The 23,002-nt window shown below is 33.7% G+C and overlaps 7 non-coding genes across 7 annotated transcripts; all 7 read left to right on the top strand.

Moving 5' to 3' along the window:
- The first annotated feature begins 6,378 nt into the window (after window positions 1–6,378).
- On the top strand, window positions 6,379–6,461 carry TRNAL-CAG (transfer RNA leucine (anticodon CAG)). The gene has a single exon. It is a non-coding gene; the product is annotated as a tRNA-Leu (tRNA).
- Window positions 6,462–8,290: 1,829 nt separating this feature from the next.
- TRNAL-CAG (transfer RNA leucine (anticodon CAG)) lies at window positions 8,291–8,373 on the top strand. The gene has a single exon. It is a non-coding gene; the product is annotated as a tRNA-Leu (tRNA).
- A 930-nt stretch (window positions 8,374–9,303) lies between these two features.
- TRNAL-CAG (transfer RNA leucine (anticodon CAG)) lies at window positions 9,304–9,386 on the top strand. Its single transcript has one exon. It is a non-coding gene; the product is annotated as a tRNA-Leu (tRNA).
- A 4,751-nt stretch (window positions 9,387–14,137) lies between these two features.
- On the top strand, window positions 14,138–14,220 carry TRNAL-CAG (transfer RNA leucine (anticodon CAG)). Its single transcript has one exon. It is a non-coding gene; the product is annotated as a tRNA-Leu (tRNA).
- A 2,838-nt stretch (window positions 14,221–17,058) lies between these two features.
- Window positions 17,059–17,141, top strand: TRNAL-CAG (transfer RNA leucine (anticodon CAG)). Its single transcript has one exon. It is a non-coding gene; the product is annotated as a tRNA-Leu (tRNA).
- A 2,829-nt stretch (window positions 17,142–19,970) lies between these two features.
- TRNAL-CAG (transfer RNA leucine (anticodon CAG)) lies at window positions 19,971–20,053 on the top strand. The gene has a single exon. It is a non-coding gene; the product is annotated as a tRNA-Leu (tRNA).
- Window positions 20,054–21,989: 1,936 nt separating this feature from the next.
- On the top strand, window positions 21,990–22,072 carry TRNAL-CAG (transfer RNA leucine (anticodon CAG)). The gene has a single exon. It is a non-coding gene; the product is annotated as a tRNA-Leu (tRNA).
- Window positions 22,073–23,002: the final 930 nt, after the last annotated feature.

The raw sequence follows: 23,002 nt of genomic DNA, 5'->3' as shown, positions 1-23,002 counted from the left end.
AGCAAAAAAATAATTACCGCATTTTTCCTTGGCATTCTATGAATTAGTAAAATAGATACTGCACTTCCCCTTTTCAATGTATTTTGGAAACTGCCACATTTGGAGTAATGATTTTCTTTCAATGCAGCTCTCAATCAATCAATACAAAATTCAGGCATTAATTGTAGAGCATGTGAAGATGTTATTTGTGTCAAGCATTTTCTCAAATATTTGGAAAATCCTAAACTATAGGTAATTCCGTGTTAATGTTATTTTTACAATATCTTTTTGATTTATCCAACTTTAAGCATCTTTGAAAAATAATTGAAAAAGCAATTTATTACTAATATTTGAATCAATAGTTTCAACAGCAGCATGGACATTGCTCCTTTGAAAAAGTAATTTTGGTTAATTAGTTTTATCCAATTTTTAAGAAACTCAGTTTTTTATGTGTCAGAATGGCCGAGCGGTCTAAGGTGCTGCGTTCAGGTCGCAGTCTCCTCTGGAGGCGAGGATTCAAATCCCACTTCTGACAGTGTTCTTCCTTTTCTTCTTTGTTCTACAATGTCTCTTCCTTGTTGCTTGTGAAGAGAAATACTTAAGATATTCACTGCAAATCTGTTTCACAAAAAACTTTGAAGAATAATCAACCTTCCATTATTTCTGCTTTATACCAATCAAAGAAAATGTTGCATTCTTCACTAAAAATATGGACTTAAATACTACTTCAGACATCAATATTATATGAATTTTTTTCTTTGGTCAACATTTTTTCATATACTGAGTTTGCAAAATAAAATATCCCCCAACTTCTGAATCAGGGCTCCATATCTCAGGAGTAAGAACACTGCTCTTTTAAGCCAGTGGTCATGAACACAAACCCTACTTGTACACTCCTTCATAGCATCCAGTCAAGCCCATAAGCCAAAATCATTAGCCAGTTCTTGGAAAGTTCATAAATGTCTTTTCTATGGTGAGTGAAAATCCACAAGACAACAAATTCTAGACACTTGGATTCCAATCCTGAATAGAGCAAAAAAAAATAATCACCGCATTTTTCCTTGGCATTCTATGAATTAGAAAAATAGATACTGCACTTCCCCTTTTCAATGTTTTTTGGAAACTGCCACATTTGGAGTAATGATTTTCTTTCAATGCAGCTCTCAATCAATCAATACAAAATTCAGGCATTAATTGTAGATCATGTGAAGATGTTATTTGTGTCAAGCATTTTCTCAAATATTTGGAAAATCCTAAACTATAGGTAATTCCGTGTTAATGTTATTTTTACAATATCTTTTTGATTTATCCAACTTTAAGCATCTTTGAAAACTAATTGAAAAAGCAATTTACTACTAATATTTGAATCAATAGTTTCAACAGCAGCATGGACAATTCACCTTTGAAAAAGTAATTTTGGTTAATTAGTTTTATCCAATTTTTATGAAACTCAGTTTTTTATGTGTAAAGATGGCTGAGCGGTCTAAGGCACTGCGTTCAGGTCGCAGTCTCCTCTGGAGGCGTGGGTTCAAATCCCGCTTCTGACAGTGTTCTTCCTTTTCTTCTTTGTTCTACAATGTCTCTTCCTTGTTGCTTGTGAAGAGAAATACTTAAGATATTCACTGCAAATCTGTTTCACAAACCACTTTGAAGAATAATCAACCTTCCATTATTTCTGCTTTATACCAATCAAAGAAAATGTTGCATTCTTCCCTAAAAATATGGACTTAAATACTACTTCAGACATCAATATTATATGTATTTTTTTCTTTGGTCAACATTTTTCATATACTGAGTTTGCAAAATAAAATATCCCCCAACGTCTGAATCAGGGCTCCATATCTCAGGAGTAAGAACACTGCTCTTTTAAGCCAGTGGTCATGAACACAAACCCTACTTGTACACTCCTTCATAGCATCCATTCAAGCCCATAAGCCAAAATCATTAGCCAGTTCTTGGAAAGTTCATAAATGTCTTTTCTATGGTGAGTGAAAATCCACAAGACAACAAATTCTAGACACTTGGAATCCAATCCTGAATAGAGCAAAAAAAATAATTACCGCATTTTTCCTTGGCATTCTATGAATTAGAAAAATAGATACTGCACATCCCCATTTCAATGTATTTTGGAAACTGCCAGATTTGGAGTAATGATTTTCTTTCAATGCAGCTCTCAATCAATCAATCAATACAAAATTCAGGCATTAATTGTAGATCATGTGAAGATGTTATTTGTGTCAAGCATTTTCTCAAATATTTGGAAAATCCTAAACTATAGGTAAATTCCGTGTTAATGTTATTTTTACAATATCTTTTTGATTTATCCAACTTTAAGCATCTTTGAAAAATAATTGAAAAAGTAATTTATTACTAATCGGGGTGGCCGAGCGGTCAAAGGTGCTGCATTCAGGTCGCAGTCTCCTCTGGAGGCATGGGTTCAAATCCCTCTTCTGACAGTGTTCTTCTTTGTTCTACAATGTCTCTTCCTTGTTGCTTGTGAAGAGAAATACTTAAGATATTCACTGCAAATCTGTTTCACAAAAAACTTTGAAGAATAATCAACCTTCCATTATTTCTGCTTTATACCAATCAAAGAAAATGTTGCATTCGTCCCTAAAAATATGGACTTAAATACTGCTTCAGACATCAATATTATATGTATTTTTTTCTTTGGTCAACATTTTTTCATATACTGAGTTTGCAAAATAAAATATCCCCCAACTTCTGAATCAGGGCTCCATATCTCAGGAGTAAGAACACTGCTCTTTTAAGCCAGTGGTCATGAACACAAACCCTACTTGTACACTCCTTCATAGCATCCAGTCAAGCCCATAAGCCAAAATCATTAGCCAGTTCTTGGAAAGTTCATAAATGTCTTTTCTATGGTGAGTGACAATCCACAAGACAACAAATTCTAGACACTTGGAATCCAATCCTGAATAGAGCAAAAAATAATAATTACCGCATTTTTCCTTGGCATTCTATGAATTAGAAAAATAGATACTGCACATCCCCTTTTCAATGTATTTTGGAAACTGCCACATTTGGAGTAATGATTTTCTTTCAATGCAGCTCTCAATCAATCAATACAAAATTCAGGCATTAATTGTAGATCATGTGAAGATGTTATTTGTGTCAAGCATTTTCTCAAATATTTGGAAAATCCTAAACTATAGGTAATTCCGTGTTAATGTTATTTTTACAATATCTTTTTGATTTATCCAACTTTAAGCATCTTTGAAAAATAATTGAAAAAGCAATTTATTACTAATATTTGAATCAATAGTTTCAACAGCAGCATGGACATTACTCCTTTGAAAAAGTAATTTTGGTTAATTAGTTTTATCCAATTTTTAAGAAACTCAGTTTTTTATTTGTCAGAATGGCCGAGCGGTCTAAGGTGCTGCGTTCAGGTCGCAGTCTCCTCTGGAGGCGAGGGTTCAAATCCCACTTCTGATAGTGTTCTTCCTTTTCTTCTTTGTTCTACAATGTCTCTTCCTTGTTGCTTGTGAAGAGAAATACTTAAGATATTCACTGCAAATCTGTTTCACAAAAAACTTTGAAGAATAATCAACCTTCCATTATTTCTGCTTTATACCAATCAAAGAAAATGTTGCATTCTTCCCTAAAAATATGGACTTAAATACTACTTCAGACATCAATATTATATGAATTTTTTTCTTTGGTCAACATTTTTTCATATACTGAGTTTGCAAAATAAAATATCCCCCAACTTCTGAATCAGGGCTCCATATCTCAGGAGTAAGAACACTGCTCTTTTAAGCCAGTGGTCAGGAACACAAACCCTACTTGTACACTCCTTCATAGCATCCAGTCAAGCCCATAAGCCAAAATCATTAGCCAGTTCTTGGAAAGTTCATAAATGTCTTTTCTATGGTGAGTGAAAATCCACAAGACAACAAATTCTAGACACTTGGATTCCAATCCTGAATAGAGCAAAAAAAAATAATTACCGCATTTTTCCTTGGCATTCTATGAATTAGAAAAATAGATACTGCACTTCCCCTTTTCAATGTTTTTTGGAAACTGCCACATTTGGAGTAATGATTTTCTTTCAATGCAGCTCTCAATCAATCAATACAAAATTCAGGCATTAATTGTAGATCATGTGAAGATGTTATTTGTGTCAAGCATTTTCTCAAATATTTGGAAAATCCTAAACTATAGGTAATTCCGTGTTAATGTTATTTTTACAATATCTTTTTGATTTATCCAACTTTAAGCATCTTTGAAAACTAATTGAAAAAGCAATTTACTACTAATATTTGAATCAATAGTTTCAACAGCAGCATGGACAATTCACCTTTGAAAAAGTAATTTTGGTTAATTAGTTTTATCCAATTTTTATGAAACTCAGTTTTTTATGTGTAGGGATGGTTGAGCGGTCTAAGGCACTGCGTTCAGGTCGCAGTCTCCTCTGGAGGCGTGGGTTCAAATCCCACTTCTGACAGTGTTCTTCTTTGTTCTACAATGTCTCTTTCTTGTTGCTTGTGAAGAGAAATACTTAAGATATTCACTGCAAATCTGTTTCACAAACCGCTTTGAAGAATAATCAACCTTCCATTATTTCTGCTTTATACCAATCAAAGAAAATGTTGCATTCTTCCCTAAAAATATGGACTTAAATACTACTTCAGACATCAATATTATATGTATTTTTTTCTTTGGTCAACATTTTTTCATATACTGAGTTTGCAAAATAAAATATCCCCCAACTTCTGAATAAGGGCTCCATATCTCAGGAGTAAGAACACTGCTCTTTTAAGCCAGTGGTCATGAACACAAACCCTACTTGTACACTCCTTCATAGCATCCAATCAAGCCCGTAAGCCAAAATCATTAGCCAATTCTTGGAAAGTTCATAAATGTCTTTTCTATGGTGAGTGAAAATCCACAAGACAACAAATTCTAGACACTTGGAATCCAATCCTGAATAAAGCAAAAAAATAATTACCGCATTTTTCCTTGGCATTCTATGAATTAGAAAAATAGATACTGCACATCCCCTTTTCAATGTATTTTGGAAACTGCCACATTTGGAGTAATGATTTTCTTTCAATGCAGCTCTCAATCAATCAATACAAAATTCAGGCATTAATTGTAGAGCATGTGAAGATGTTATTTGTGTCAAGCATTTTCTCAAATATTTGGAAAATCCTAAACTATAGGTAATTCCGTGTTAATGTTATTTTGACAATATCTTTTTGATTTGTCCAACTTTAAGCATCTTTGAAAAATAATTGAAAAAGCAATTTATTACTAATATTTGAATCAATAGTTTCAACAGCAGCATGGACATTACACCTTTGAAAAAGTAATTTTGGTTAATTAGTTTTATCCAATTTTTAAGAAACTTATTTTTCTATGTGTCAGGATGGCCGAGCGGTCTAAGGTGCTGCGTTCAGGTCGCAGACTCCTCTGGAGGCGAGGGTTCAAATCCCACTTCTGACAGTGTTCTTCCTTTTCTTCTTTGTTCTACAATGTCTCTTCCTTGTTGCTTGTGAAGAGAAATACTTAAGATATTCACTGCAAATCTGTTTCACAAACCACTTTGAAGAATAATCAACCTTCCATTATTTCTGCTTTATACCAATCAAAGAAAATGTTGCATTCTTCCCTAAAAATATGGACTTAAATACTACTTCAGACATCAATATTATATGTATTTTTTTCTTTGGTCAACATTTTTTCATATACTGAGTTTGCAAAATAAAATATCCCCCAACTTCTGAATCAGGGCTCCATATCTCAGGAGTAAGAACACTGCTCTTTTAAGCCAGTGGTCATGAACACAAACCCTACTTGTACACTCCTTCATAGCATCCAATCAAGCCCGTAAGCCAAAATCATTAGCCAATTCTTGGAAAGTTCATAAATGTCTTTTCTATGGTGAGTGAAAATCCACAAGACAACAAATTCTAGACACTTGGAATCCAATCCTGAATAAAGCAAAAAAATAATTACCGCATTTTTCCTTGGCATTCTATGAATTAGAAAAATAGATACTGCACATCCCCTTTTCAATGTATTTTGGAAACTGCCACATTTGGAGTAATGATTTTCTTTCAATGCAGCTCTCAATCAATCAATACAAAATTCAGGCATTAATTGTAGATCATGTGAAGATGTTATTTGTGTCAAGCATTTTCTCAAATATTTGGAAAATCCTACACTATAGGTAATTCCGTGTTAATGTTATTTTTACAATATCTTTTTGATTTATCCAACTTTAAGCATCTTTGAAAACTAATTGAAAAAGCAATTTACTACTAATATTTGAATCAATAGTTTCAACAGCAGCATGGACATTGCACCTTTGAAAAAGTAATTTTGGTTAATTAGTTTTATCCAATTTTTATGAAACTCAGTTTTTTATGTGTCAGGATGGCTGAGCGGTCTAAGGCACTGCGTTCAGGTCGCAGTCTCCTCTGGAGGCGTGGGTTCAAATCCCACTTCTGACAGTGTTCTTCCTTTTCTTCTTTGTTCTACAATGTCTCTTCCTTGTTGCTTGTGAAGAGAAATACTTAAGATATTCACTGCAAATCTGTTTCACAAACCACTTTGAAGAATAATCAACCTTCCATTATTTCTGCTTTATACCAATCAAAGAAAATGTTGCATTCTTCCCTAAAAATATGGACTTAAATACTACTTCAGACATCAATATTATATGTATTTTTTTCTTTGGTCAACATTTTTCATATACTGAGTTTGCAAAATAAAATATCCCCCAACGTCTGAATCAGGGCTCCATATCTCAGGAGTAAGAACACTGCTCTTTTAAGCCAGTGGTCATGAACACAAACCCTACTTGTACACTCCTTCATAGCATCCAGTCAAGCCCATAAGCCAAAATCATTAGCCAGTTCTTGGAAAGTTCATAAATGTCTTTTCTATGGTGAGTGAAAATCCACAAGACAACAAATTCTAGACACTTGGAATCCAATCCTGAATAGAGCAAAAAAAATAATTACCGCATTTTTCCTTGGCATTCTATGAATTAGAAAAATAGATACTGCACATCCCCATTTCAATGTATTTTGGAAACTGCCAGATTTGGAGTAATGATTTTCTTTCAATGCAGCTCTCAATCAATCAATCAATACAAAATTCAGGCATTAATTGTAGATCATGTGAAGATGTTATTTGTGTCAAGCATTTTCTCAAATATTTGGAAAATCCTAAACTATAGGTAAATTCCGTGTTAATGTTATTTTTACAATATCTTTTTGATTTATCCAACTTTAAGCATCTTTGAAAAATAATTGAAAAAGTAATTTATTACTAATCGGGGTGGCCGAGCGGTCAAAGGTGCTGCGTTCAGGTCGCAGTCTCCTCTGGAGGCATGGGTTCAAATCCCTCTTCTGACAGTGTTCTTCTTTGTTCTACAATGTCTCTTCCTTGTTGCTTGTGAAGAGAAATACTTAAGATATTCACTGCAAATCTGTTTCACAAAAAACTTTGAAGAATAATCAACCTTCCATTATTTCTGCTTTATGCCAATCAAAGAAAATGTTGCATTCGTCCCTAAAAATATGGACTTAAATACTGCTTCAGACATCAATATTATATGTATTTTTTTCTTTGGTCAACATTTTTTCATATACTGAGTTTGCAAAATAAAATATCCCCCAACTTCTGAATCAGGGCTCCATATCTCAGGAGTAAGAACACTGCTCTTTTAAGCCAGTGGTCATGAACACAAACCTACTTGTACACTCCTTCATAGCATCCAGTCAAGCCCATAAGCCAAAATCATTAGCCAGTTCTTGGAAAGTTCATAAATGTCTTTTCTATGGTGAGTGACAATCCACAAGACAACAAATTCTAGACACTTTGAATCCAATCCTGAATAGAGCAAAAAATAATAATTACCGCATTCTTCCTTGGCATTCTATGAATTAGAAAAATAGATACTGCACATCCCCTTTTCAATGTATTTTGGAAACTGCCACATTTGGAGTAATGATTTTCTTTCAATGCAGCTCTCAATCAATCAATACAAAATTCAGGCATTAATTGTAGATCATGTGAAGATGTTATTTGTGTCAAGCATTTTCTCAAATATTTGGAAAATCCTAAACTATAGGTAATTCCGTGTTAATGTTATTTTTACAATATCTTTTTGATTTATCCAACTTTAAGCATCTTTGAAAACTAATTGAAAAAGCAATTTACTACTAATATTTGAATCAATAGTTTCAACAGCAGCATGGACATTGCACCTTTGAAAAAGTAATTTTGGTTAATTAGTTTTATCCAATTTTTATGAAACTCAGTTTTTTCATGTGTCAGGATGGCTGAGCGGTCCAAGGCACTGCGTTCAGATCGCAGTCTCCTCTGGAGGCGTGGGTTCAAATCCCACTTCTGACAGTGTTCTTCCTTTTCTTCTTTGTTCTACAATGTCTCTTCCTTGTTGCTTGTGAAGAGAAATACTTAAGATATTCACTGCAAATCTGTTTCACAAACCACTTTGAAGAATAATCAACCTTCCATTATTTCTGCTTTATACCAATCAAAGAAAATGTTGCATTCTTCCCTAAAAATATGGACTTAAATACTACTTCAGACATCAATATTATATGTATTTTTTTCTTTGGTCAACATTTTTTCATATACTGAGTTTGCAAAATAAAATATCCCCCAACTTCTGAATCAGGGCTCCATATCTCAGGAGTAAGAACACTGCTCTTTTAAGCCAGTGGTCATGAACACAAACCCTACGTGTACACTCCTTCATAGCATCCAATCAAGCCCGTAATCCAAAATCATTAGCCAGTTCTTGGAAAGTTCATAAATGTCTTTTCTATGGTGAGTGAAAATCCACAAGATAACAAATTCTAGACACTTGGAATCCAATCCTGAATAGAGCAAAAAATAATAATTACCGCATTTTTCCTTGGCATTCTATGAATTAGAAAAATAGATACTGCACATCCCCTTTTCAATGTATTTTGGAAACTGCCACATTTGGAGTAATGATTTTCTTTCAATGCAGCTCTCAATCAATCACTACAAAATTCAGGCATTAATTGTAGATCATGTGAAGATGTTATTTGTGTCAAGCATTTTCTCAAATATTTGGAAAATCCTAAACTATAGGTAATTCCGTGTTAATGTTATTTTTACAATATCTTTTTGATTTATCCAACTTTAAGCATCTTTGAAAACTAATTGAAAAAGCAATTTACTACTAATATTTGAATCAATAGTTTCAACAGCAGCATGGACATTGCACCTTTGAAAAAGTAATTTTGGTTAATTAGTTTTATCCAATTTTTTTGAAACTCAGTTTTTTCATGTGTCAGGATGGCTGAGCGGTCCAAGGCACTGCGTTCAGGTCGCAGTCTCCTCTGGAGGCGTGGGTTCAAATCCCACTTCTGACAGTGTTCTTCCTTTTCTTCTTTGTTCTACAATGTCTCTTCCTTGTTGCTTGTGAAGAGAAATACTTAAGATATTCACTGCAAATCTGTTTCACAAACCACTTTGAAGAATAATCAACCTTCCATTATTTCTGCTTTATACCAATCAAAGAAAATGTTGCATTCTTCCCTAAAAATATGGACTTAAATACTACTTCAGACATCAATATTATATGTATTTTTTTCTTTGGTCAACATTTTTTCATATACTGAGTTTGCAAAATAAAATATCCCCCAACTTCTGAATCAGGGCTCCATATCTCAGGAGTAAGAACACTGCTCTTTTAAGCCAGTGGTCATGAACACAAACCCTATGTGTACACTCCTTCATAGCATCCAATCAAGCCCGTAAGCCAAAATCATTAGCCAGTTCTTGGAAAGTTCATAAATGTCTTTTCTATGGTGAGTGAAAATCCACAAGATAACAAATTCTAGACACTTGGAATCCAATCCTGAATAAAGCGAAAAAAAATAATTACCGCATTTTTCCTTGGCATTCTATGAATTAGAAAAATAGATACTGCACATCCCCTTTTCAATGTATTTTGGAAACTGCCACATTTGGAGTAATGATTTTCTTTCAATGCAGCTCTCAATCAATCAATACAAAATTCAGGCATTAATTGTAGAGCATGTGAAGATGTTATTTGTGTCAAGCATTTTCTCAAATATTTGGAAAATCCTAAACTATAGGTAATTCCGTGTTAATGTTATTTTTACAATATCTTTTTGATTTATCCAACTTTAAGCATCTTTGAAAACTAATTGAAAAAGCAATTTACTACTAATATTTGAATCAATAGTTTCAACAGCAGCATGGACATTGCACCTTTGAAAAAGTAATTTTGGTTAATTAGTTTTATCCAATTTTTATGAAACTCAATTTTTTATGTGACAGGATGGCTGAGCGGTCCAAGGCACTGCGTTCAGGTCGCAGTCTCCTCTGGAGGCATGGGTTCAAATCCAACTTCTGACAGTGTTCTTCCTTTTCTTCTTTGTTCTACAATGTCTCTTCCTTGTTGCTTGTGAAGAGAAATACTTAAGATATTCACTGCAAATCTGTTTCACAAACCACTTTGAAGAATAATCAACCTTCCATTATTTCTGCTTTATACCAATCAAAGAAAATGTTGCATTCTTCCCTAAAAATATGGACTTAAATACTACTTCAGACATCAATATTATATGTATTTTTTTCTTTGGTCAACATTTTTTCATATACTGAGTTTGCAAAATAAAATATCCCCCAACGTCTGAATCAGGGCTCCATATCTCAGGAGTAAGAACACTGCTCTTTTAAGCCAGTGGTCATGAACACAAACCCTACTTGTACACTCCTTCATAGCATCCAGTCAAGCCCATAAGCCAAAATCATTAGCCAGTTCTTGGAAAGTTCATAAATGTCTTTTCTATGGTGAGTGAAAATCCACAAGACAACAAATTCTAGACACTTGGAATCCAATCCTGAATAGAGCAAAAAAAATAATTACCGCATTTTTCCTTGGCATTCTATGAATTAGAAAAATAGATACTGCACATCCCCATTTCAATGTATTTTGGAAACTGCCACATTTGGAGTAATGATTTTCTTTCAATGCAGCTCTCAATCAATCAATACAAAATTCAGGCATTAATTGTAGATCATGTGAAGATGTTATTTTTGTCAAGCATTTTCTCAAATATTTGGAAAATCCTAAACTATAGGTAAATTCCGTGTTAATGTTATTTTTACAATATCTTTTTGATTTATCCAACTTTAAGCATCTTTGAAAAATAATTGAAAAAGTAATTTATTACTAATCGGGGTGGCCGAGCGGTCTAAGGTGCTGCGTTCAAGTCGCAGTCTCCTCTGGAGGCGTGGGTTCAAATCCTTCTTCTGACAGTGTTCTTCTTTGTTCTACAATGTCTCTTCCTTGTTGCTTGTGAAGAGAAATACTTAAGATATTCACTGCAAATCTGTTTCACAAAAAACTTTGAAGAATAATCAACCTTCCATTATTTCTGCTTTATACCAATCAAAGAAAATGTTGCATTCTTCCCTAAAAATATGGACTTAAATACTACTTCAAACATCAATATTATATGAATTTTTTTCTTTGGTCAACATTTTTTCATATACTGAGTTTGCAAAATAAAATATCCCCCAACTTCTGAATCAGGGCTCCATATCTCAGGAGTAAGAACACTGCTCTTTTAAGCCAGTGGTCATGAACACAAACCCTACTTGTACACTCCTTCATAGCATCCAGTCAAGCCCATAAGCCAAAATCATTAGCCAGTTCTTGGAAAGTTCATAAATGTCTTTTCTATGGTGAGTGAAAATCCACAAGACAACAAATTCTAGACACTTGGAATCCAATCCTGAATAGAGCAAAAAAAAATAATTACCGCATTTTTCCTTGGCATTCTATGAATTAGAAAAATAGATACTGCACTTCCCCTTTTCAATGTATTTTGGAAACTGCCACATTTGGAGTAATGATTTTCTTTCAATGCAGCTCTCAATCAATCAATACAAAATTCAGGCATTAATTGTAGATCATGTGAAGATGTTATTTGTGTCAAGCATTTTCTCAAATATTTGGAAAATCCTACACTATAGGTAATTCCGTGTTAATGTTATTTTTACAATATCTTTTTGATTTATCCAACTTTAAGCATCTTTGAAAACTAATTGAAAAAGCAATTTACTACTAATATTTGAATCAATAGTTTCAACAGCAGCATGGACATTGCACCTTTGAAAAAGTAATTTTGGTTAATTAGTTTTATCCAATTTTTATGAAACTCAGTTTTTTATGTGTCAGGATGGCTGAGCGGTCTAAGGCACTGCGTTCAGGTCGCAGTCTCCTCTGGAGGCATGGGTTCAAATCCCACTTCTGACAGTGTTCTTCCTTTTCTTCTTTGTTCTACAATGTCTCTTCCTTGTTGCTTGTGAAGAGAAATACTTAAGATATTCACTGCAAATCTGTTTCACAAACCACTTTGAAGAATAATCAACCTTCCATTATTTCTGCTTTATACCAATCAAAGAAAATGTTGCATTCTTCCCTAAAAATATGGACTTAAATACTACTTCAGACATCAATATTATATGTATTTTTTTCTTTGGTCAACATTTTTCATATACTGAGTTTGCAAAATAAAATATCCCCCAACGTCTGAATCAGGGCTCCATATCTCAGGAGTAAGAACACTGCTCTTTTAAGCCAGTGGTCATGAACACAAACCCTACTTGTACACTCCTTCATAGCATCCAGTCAAGCCCATAAGCCAAAATCATTAGCCAGTTCTTGGAAAGTTCATAAATGTCTTTTCTATGGTGAGTGAAAATCCACAAGACAACAAATTCTAGACACTTGGAATCCAATCCTGAATAGAGCAAAAAAAATAATTACCGCATTTTTCCTTGGCATTCCATGAATTAGAAAAATAGATACTGCACATCCCCATTTCAATGTATTTTGGAAACTGCCAGATTTGGAGTAATGATTTTCTTTCAATGCAGCTCTCAATCAATCAATCAATACAAAATTCAGGCATTAATTGTAGATCATGTGAAGATGTTATTTGTGTCAAGCATTTTCTCAAATATTTGGAAAATCCTAAACTATAGGTAAATTCCGTGTTAATGTTATTTTTACAATATCTTTTTGATTTATCCAACTTTAAGCATCTTTGAAAAATAATTGAAAAAGTAATTTATTACTAATCGGGGTGGCCGAGCGGTCTAAGGTGCTGCGTTCAGGTCGCAGTCTCCTCTGGAGGCATGGGTTCAAATCCCTCTTCTGACAGTGTTCTTCTTTGTTCTACAATGTCTCTTCCTTGTTGCTTGTGAAGAGAAATACTTAAGATATTCACTGCAAATCTGTTTCACAAAAAACTTTGAAGAATAATCAACCTTCCATTATTTCTGCTTTATACCAATCAAAGAAAATGTTGCATTCGTCCCTAAAAATATGGACTTAAATACTGCTTCAGACATCAATATTATATGTATTTTTTTCTTTGGTCAACATTTTTTCATATACTGAGTTTGCAAAATAAAATATCCCCCAACTTCTGAATCAGGGCTCCATATCTCAGGAGTAAGAACACTGCTCTTTTAAGCCAGTGGTCATGAACACAAACCCTACTTGTACACTCCTTCATAGCATCCAGTCAAGCCCATAAGCCAAAATCATTAGCCAGTTCTTGGAAAGTTCATAAATGTCTTTTCTATGGTGAGTGACAATCCACAAGATAACAAATTCTAGACACTTGGAATCCAATCCTGAATAGAGCAAAAAATAATAATTACCGCATTTTTCCTTGGCATTCTATGAATTAGAAAAATAGATACTGCACATCCCCTTTTCAATGTATTTTGGAAACTGCCACATTTGGAGTAATGATTTTCTTTCAATGCAGCTCTCAATCAATCACTACAAAATTCAGGCATTAATTGTAGATCATGTGAAGATGTTATTTGTGTCAAGCATTTTCTCAAATATTTGGAAAATCCTAAACTATAGGTAATTCCGTGTTAATGTTATTTTTACAATATCTTTTTGATTTATCCAACTTTAAGCATCTTTGAAAACTAATTGAAAAAGCAATTTACTACTAATATTTGAATCAATAGTTTCAACAGCAGCATGGACATTGCTCCTTTGAAAAAGTAATTTTGGTTAATTAGTTTTATCCAATTTTTTTGAAACTCAGTTTTTTCATGTGTCAGGATGGCTGAGCGGTCCAAGGCACTGCGTTCAGGTCGCAGTCTCCTCTGGAGGCGTGGGTTCAAATCCCACTTCTGACAGTGTTCTTCCTTTTCTTCTTTGTTCTACAATGTCTCTTCCTTGTTGCTTGTGAAGAGAAATACTTAAGATATTCACTGCAAATCTGTTTCACAAACCACTTTGAAGAATAATCAACCTTCCATTATTTCTGCTTTATACCAATCAAAGAAAATGTTGCATTCTTCCCTAAAAATATGGACTTAAATACTACTTCAGACATCAATATTATATGTATTTTTATCTTTGGTCAACATTTTTTCATATACTGAGTTTGCAAAATAAAATATCCCCCAACTTCTGAATCAGGGCTCCATATCTCAGGAGTAAGAACACTGCTCTTTTAAGCCAGTGGTCATGAACACAAACCCTATGTGTACACTCCTTCATAGCATCCAATCAAGCCCGTAAGCCAAAATCATTAGCCAGTTCTTGGAAAGTTCATAAATGTCTTTTCTATGGTGAGTGAAAATCCACAAGATAACAAATTCTAGACACTTGGAATCCAATCCTGAATAAAGCGAAAAAAAATAATTACCGCATTTTTCCTTGGCATTCTATGAATTAGAAAAATAGATACTGCACATCCCCTTTTCAATGTATTTTGGAAACTGCCACATTTGGAGTAATGATTTTCTTTCAATGCAGCTCTCAATCAATCAATACAAAATTCAGGCATTAATTGTAGAGCATGTGAAGATGTTATTTGTGTCAAGCATTTTCTCAAATATTTGGAAAATCCTAAACTATAGGTAATTCCGTGTTAATGTTATTTTTACAATATCTTTTTGATTTATCCAACTTTAAGCATCTTTGAAAACTAATTGAAAAAGCAATTTACTACTAATATTTGAATCAATAGTTTCAACAGCAGCATGGACATTGCACCTTTGAAAAAGTAATTTTGGTTAATTAGTTTTATCCAATTTTTATGAAACTCAATTTTTTATGTGTCAGGATGGCTGAGCGGTCCAAGGCACTGCGTTCAGGTCGCAGTCTCCTCTGGATGCATGGGTTCAAATCCAACTTCTGACAGTGTTCTTCCTTTTCTTCTTTGTTCTACAATGTCTCTTCCTTGTTGCTTGTGAAGAGAAATACTTAAGATATTCACTGCAAATCTGTTTCACAAACCACTTTGAAGAATAATCAACCTTCCATTATTTCTGCTTTATACCAATCAAAGAAAATGTTGCATTCTTCCCTAAAAATATGGACTTAAATACTACTTCAGACATCAATATTATATGTATTTTTTTCTTTGGTCAACATTTTTTCATATACTGAGTTTGCAAAATAAAATATCCCCCAACGTCTGAATCAGGGCTCCATATCTCAGGAGTAAGAACACTGCTCTTTTAAGCCAGTGGTCATGAACACAAACCCTACTTGTACACTCCTTCATAGCATCCAGTCAAGCCCATAAGCCAAAATCATTAGCCAGTTCTTGGAAAGTTCATAAATGTCTTTTCTATGGTGAGTGAAAATCCACAAGACAACAAATTCTAGACACTTGGAATCCAATCCTGAATAGAGCAAAAAAAATAATTACCGCATTTTTCCTTGGCATTCTATGAATTAGAAAAATAGATACTGCACATCCCCATTTCAATGTATTTTGGAAACTGCCACATTTGGAGTAATGATTTTCTTTCAATGCAGCTCTCAATCAATCAATACAAAATTCAGGCATTAATTGTAGATCATGTGAAGATGTTATTTTTGTCAAGCATTTTCTCAAATATTTGGAAAATCCTAAACTATAGGTAAATTCCGTGTTAATGTTATTTTTACAATATCTTTTTGATTTATCCAACTTTAAGCATCTTTGAAAAATAATTGAAAAAGTAATTTATTACTAATCGGGGTGGCCGAGCGGTCTAAGGTGCTGCGTTCAAGTCGCAGTCTCCTCTGGAGGCGTGGGTTCAAATCCCTCTTCTGACAGTGTTCTTCTTTGTTCTACAATGTCTCTTCCTTGTTGCTTGTGAAGAGAAATACTTAAGATATTCACTGCAAATCTGTTTCACAAAAAACTTTGAAGAATAATCAACCTTCCATTATTTCTGCTTTATACCAATCAAAGAAAATGTTGCATTCTTCCCTAAAAATATGGACTTAAATACTACTTCAGACATCAATATTATATGTATTTTTTTCTTCGGTCAACATTTATTCATATACTGAGTTTGCAAAATAAAATATCCCCCAACTTCTGAATCAGGGCTCCATATCTCAGGAGTAAGAACACTGCTCTTTTAAGCCAGTGGTCATGAACACAAACCCTACTTGTACACTCCTTCATAGCATCCAGTCAAGCCCATAAGCCAAAATCATTAGCCAGTTCTTGGAAAATTCATAAATGTCTTTTCTATGGTGAGTGAAAATCCACAAGACAACAAATTCTAGACACTTGGAATCCAATCCTGAATAGAGCAAAAAAAAATAATTACCGCATTTTTCCTTGGCATTCTATGAATTAGAAAAATAGATACTGCACATCCCCTTTTCAATGTATTTTGGAAACTGCCACATTTGGAGTAATGATTTTCTTTCAAGGCAGCTCTCAATCAATCAATACAAAATTCAGGCATTAATTGTAGATCATGTGAAGATGTTATTTGTGTCAAGCATTTTCTCAAATATTTGGAAAATCCTAAACTATAGGTAATTCCGTGTTAATGTTATTTTTACAATATCTTTTTGATTTATCCAACTTTAAGCATCTTTGAAAACTAATTGAAAAAGCAATTTACTACTAATATTTGAATCAATAGTTTCAACAGCAGCATGGACATTGCACCTTTGAAAAAGTAATTTTGGTTAATTAGTTTTATCCAATTTTTATGAAACTCAAATTTTTATGTGTCAGGATGGCTGAGCGGTCCAAGGCACTGCGTTCAGGTCGCAGTCTCCTCTGGAGGTGTGGGTTCAAATCCCACTTCTGACAGTGTTCTTCTTTGTTCTACAATGTCTCTTCCTTGTTGCTTGTGAGGAGAAATACTTAAGATATTCACTGCAAATCTGTTTCACAAACCACTTTGAAGAATAATCAACCTTCCATTATTTCTGCTTTATACCAATCAAAGAAAATGTTGCATTCTTCCCTAAAAATATGGACTTAAATACTACTTCAGACATCAATATTATATGTATTTTTTTCTTTGGTCAACATTTTTTCATATACTGAGTTTGCAAAATAAAATATCCCCCAACTTCTGAATCAGGGCTCCATATCTCAGGAGTAAGAACACTGCTCTTTTAAGCCAGTGGTCATGAACACAAACCCTACGTGTACACTCCTTCATAGCATCCAATCAAGCCCGTAAGCCAAAATCATTAGCCAGTTCTTGGAAAGTTCAGAAATGTCTTTTCTATGGTGAGTGAAAATCCACAAGATAACAAATTCTAGACACTTGGAATCCAATCCTGAATAAAGCGAAAAAAAATAATTACCGCATTTTTCCTTGGCATTCTATGAATTAGAAAAATAGATACTGCACATCCCCTTTTCAATGTATTTTGGAAACTGCCACATTTGGAGTAATGATTTTCTTTCAATGCAGCTCTCAATCAATCAATACAAAATTCAGGCATTAATTGTAGAGCATGTGAAGATGTTATTTGTGTCAAGCATTTTCTCAAATATTTGGAAAATCCTAAACTATAGGTAATTCCGTGTTAATGTTATTTTTACAATATCTTTTTGATTTATCCAACTTTAAGCATCTTTGAAAACTAATTGAAAAAGCAATTTACTACTAATATTTGAATCAATAGTTTCAACAGCAGCATGGACATTGCACCTTTGAAAAAGTAATTTTGGTTAATTAGTTTTATCCAATTTTTATGAAACTCAATTTTTTATGTGTCAGGATGGCTGAGCGGTCCAAGGCACTGCGTTCAGGTCGCAGTATCCTCTGGAGGCGTGGGTTCAAATCCAACTTCTGACAGTGTTCTTCCTTTTCTTCTTTGTTCTACAATGTCTCTTCCTTGTTGCTTGTGAAGAGAAATACTTAAGATATTCACTGCAAATCTGTTTCACAAACCACTTTGAAGAATAATCAACCTTCCATTATTTCTGCTTTATACCAATCAAAGAAAATGTTGCATTCTTCCCTAAAAATATGGACTTAAATACTACTTCAGACATCAATATTATATGTATTTTTTTCTTTGGTCAACATTTTTTCATATACTGAGTTTGCAAAATAAAATATCCCCCAACGTCTGAATCAGGGCTCCATATCTCAGGAGTAAGAACACTGCTCTTTTAAGCCAGTGGTCATGAACACAAACCCTACTTGTACACTCCTTCATAGCATCCAGTCAAGCCCATAAGCCAAAATCATTAGCCAGTTCTTGGAAAGTTCATAAATGTCTTTTCTATGGTGAGTGAAAATCCACAAGACAACAAATTCTAGACACTTGGAATCCAATCCTGAATAGAGCAAAAAAAATAATTACCGCATTTTTCCTTGGCATTCTATGAATTAGAAAAATAGATACTGCACATCCCCATTTCAATGTATTTTGGAAACTGCCACATTTGGAGTAATGATTTTCTTTCAATGCAGCTCTCAATCAATCAATACAAAATTCAGGCATTAATTGTAGATCATGTGAAGATGTTATTTTTGTCAAGCATTTTCTCAAATATTTGGAAAATCCTAAACTATAGGTAAATTCCGTGTTAATGTTATTTTTACAATATCTTTTTGATTTATCCAACTTTAAGCATCTTTGAAAAATAATTGAAAAAGTAATTTATTACTAATCGGGGTGGCCGAGCGGTCTAAGGTGCTGCGTTCAAGTCGCAGTCTCCTCTGGAGGCGTGGGTTCAAATCCCTCTTCTGACAGTGTTCTTCTTTGTTCTACAATGTCTCTTCCTTGTTGCTTGTGAAGAGAAATACTTAAGATATTCACTGCAAATCTGTTTCACAAAAAACTTTGAAGAATAATCAACCTTCCATTATTTCTGCTTTATACCAATCAAAGAAAATGTTGCATTCTTCCCTAAAAATATGGACTTAAATACTACTTCAGACATCAATATTATATGTATTTTTTTCTTCGGTCAACATTTATTCATATACTGAGTTTGCAAAATAAAATATCCCCCAACTTCTGAATCAGGGCTCCATATCTCAGGAGTAAGAACACTGCTCTTTTAAGCCAGTGGTCATGAACACAAACCCTACTTGTACACTCCTTCATAGCATCCAGTCAAGCCCATAAGCCAAAATCATTAGCCAGTTCTTGGAAAGTTCATAAATGTCTTTTCTATGGTGAGTGAAAATCCACAAGACAACAAATTCTAGACACTTGGAATCCAATCCTGAATAGAGCAAAAAAAAATAATTACCGCATTTTTCCTTGGCATTCTATGAATTAGAAAAATAGATACTGCACATCCCCTTTTCAATGTATTTTGGAAACTGCCACATTTGGAGTAATGATTTTCTTTCAATGCAGCTCTCAATCAATCAATACAAAATTCAGGCATTAATTGTAGATCATGTGAAGATGTTATTTGTGTCAAGCATTTTCTCAAATATTTGGAAAATCCTAAACTATAGGTAATTCCGTGTTAATGTTATTTTTACAATATCTTTTTGATTTATCCAACTTTAAGCATCTTTGAAAACTAATTGAAAAAGCAATTTACTACTAATATTTGAATCAATAGTTTCAACAGCAGCATGGACATTGCACCTTTGAAAAAGTAATTTTGGTTAATTAGTTTTATCCAATTTTTATGAAACTCAAATTTTTATGTGTCAGGATGGCTGAGCGGTCCAAGGCACTGCGTTCAGGTCGCAGTCTCCTCTGGAGGTGTGGGTTCAAATCCCACTTCTGACAGTGTTCTTCTTTGTTCTACAATGTCTCTTCCTTGTTGCTTGTGAGGAGAAATACTTAAGATATTCACTGCAAATCTGTTTCACAAACCACTTTGAAGAATAATCAACCTTCCATTATTTCTGCTTTATACCAATCAAAGAAAATGTTGCATTCTTCCCTAAAAATATGGACTTAAATACTACTTCAGACATCAATATTATATGTATTTTTTTCTTTGGTCAACATTTTTTCATATACTGAGTTTGCAAAATAAAATATCCCCCAACTTCTGAATCAGGGCTCCATATCTCAGGAGTAAGAACACTGCTCTTTTAAGCCAGTGGTCATGAACACAAACCCTACGTGTACACTCCTTCATAGCATCCAATCAAGCCCGTAAGCCAAAATCATTAGCCAGTTCTTGGAAAGTTCAGAAAAGTCTTTTCTATGGTGAGTGAAAATCCACAAGATAACAAATTCTAGACACTTGGAATCCAATCCTGAATAAAGCGAAAAAAAATAATTACCGCATTTTTCCTTGGCATTCTATGAATTAGAAAAATAGATACTGCACATCCCCTTTTCAATGTATTTTGGAAACTGCCACATTTGGAGTAATGATTTTCTTTCAATGCAGCTCTCAATCAATCAATACAAAATTCAGGCATTAATTGTAGAGCATGTGAAGATGTTATTTGTGTCAAGCATTTTCTCAAATATTTGGAAAATCCTAAACTATAGGTAATTCCGTGTTAATGTTATTTTTACAATATCTTTTTGATTTATCCAACTTTAAGCATCTTTGAAAACTAATTGAAAAAGCAATTTACTACTAATATTTGAATCAATAGTTTCAACAGCAGCATGGACATTGCACCTTTGAAAAAGTAATTTTGGTTAATTAGTTTTATCCAATTTTTATGAAACTCAATTTTTTATGTGTCAGGATGGCTGAGCGGTCCAAGGCACTGCGTTCAGGTCGCAGTATCCTCTGGAGGCGTGGGTTCAAATCCAACTTCTGACAGTGTTCTTCCTTTTCTTCTTTGTTCTACAATGTCTCTTCCTTGTTGCTTGTGAAGAGAAATACTTAAGATATTCACTGCAAATCTGTTTCACAAACCACTTTGAAGAATAATCAACCTTCCATTATTTCTGCTTTATACCAATCAAAGAAAATGTTGCATTCTTCCCTAAAAATATGGACTTAAATACTACTTCAGACATCAATATTATATGTATTTTTTTCTTTGGTCAACATTTTTCATATACTGAGTTTGCAAAATAAAATATCCCCCAACGTCTGAATCAGGGCTCCATATCTCAGGAGTAAGAACACTGCTCTTTTAAGCCAGTGGTCATGAACACAAACCCTACTTGTACACTCCTTCATAGCATCCAGTCAAGCCCATAAGCCAAAATCATTAGCCAGTTCTTGGAAAGTTCATAAATGTCTTTTCTATGGTGAGTGAAAATCCACAAGACAACAAATTCTAGACACTTGGAATCCAATCCTGAATAGAGCAAAAAAAATAATTACCGCATTTTTCCTTGGCATTCTATGAATTAGAAAAATAGATACTGCACATCCCCATTTCAATGTATTTTGGAAACTGCCAGATTTGGAGTAATGATTTTCTTTCAATGCAGCTCTCAATCAATCAATCAATACAAAATTCAGGCATTAATTGTAGATCATGTGAAGATGTTATTTGTGTCAAGCATTTTCTCAAATATTTGGAAAATCCTAAACTATAGGTAAATTCCGTGTTAATGTTATTTTTACAATATCTTTTTGATTTATCCAACTTTAAGCATCTTTGAAAACTAATTGAAAAAGCAATTTACTACTAATATTTGAATCAATAGTTTCAACAGCAGCATGGACATTGCACCTTTGAAAAAGTAATTTTGGTTAATTAGTTTTATCCAATTTTTATGAAACTCAGTTTTTTCATGTGTCAGGATGGCTGAGCGGTCCAAGGCACTGCGTTCAGATCGCAGTCTCCTCTGGAGGCGTGGGTTCAAATCCCACTTCTGACAGTGTTCTTCCTTTTCTTCTTTGTTCTACAATGTCTCTTCCTTGTTGCTTGTGAAGAGAAATACTTAAGATATTCACTGCAAATCTGTTTCACAAACCACTTTGAAGAATAATCAACCTTCCATTATTTCTGCTTTATACCAATCAAAGAAAATGTTGCATTCTTCCCTAAAAATATGGACTTAAATACTACTTCAGACATCAATATTATATGTATTTTTTTCTTTGGTCAACATTTTTTCATATACTGAGTTTGCAAAATAAAATATCCCCCAACTTCTGAATCAGGGCTCCATATCTCAGGAGTAAGAACACTGCTCTTTTAAGCCAGTGGTCATGAACACAAACCCTACGTGTACACTCCTTCATAGCATCCAATCAAGCCCGTAATCCAAAATCATTAGCCAGTTCTTGGAAAGTTCATAAATGTCTTTTCTATGGTGAGTGAAAATCCACAAGATAACAAATTCTAGACACTTGGAATCCAATCCTGAATAGAGCAAAAAATAATAATTACCGCATTTTTCCTTGGCATTCTATGAATTAGAAAAATAGATACTGCACATCCCCTTTTCAATGTATTTTGGAAACTGCCACATTTGGAGTAATGATTTTCTTTCAATGCAGCTCTCAATCAATCACTACAAAATTCAGGCATTAATTGTAGATCATGTGAAGATGTTATTTGTGTCAAGCATTTTCTCAAATATTTGGAAAATCCTAAACTATAGGTAATTCCGTGTTAATGTTATTTTTACAATATCTTTTTGATTTATCCAACTTTAAGCATCTTTGAAAACTAATTGAAAAAGCAATTTACTACTAATATTTGAATCAATAGTTTCAACAGCAGCATGGACATTGCACCTTTGAAAAAGTAATTTTGGTTAATTAGTTTTATCCAATTTTTTTGAAACTCAGTTTTTTCATGT

The sequence above is a fragment of the Taudactylus pleione genome, unplaced genomic scaffold (genome assembly GCF_031769625.1).
Source record: "Taudactylus pleione unplaced genomic scaffold, aTauple2 ptg000177l, whole genome shotgun sequence".
Classification (NCBI taxonomy): domain Eukaryota; kingdom Metazoa; phylum Chordata; class Amphibia; order Anura; family Myobatrachidae; genus Taudactylus; species Taudactylus pleione.
The sequence above is the reverse complement of the archived record's forward strand: the minus strand, read 5'-3'. Positions and strand labels throughout refer to the sequence as shown.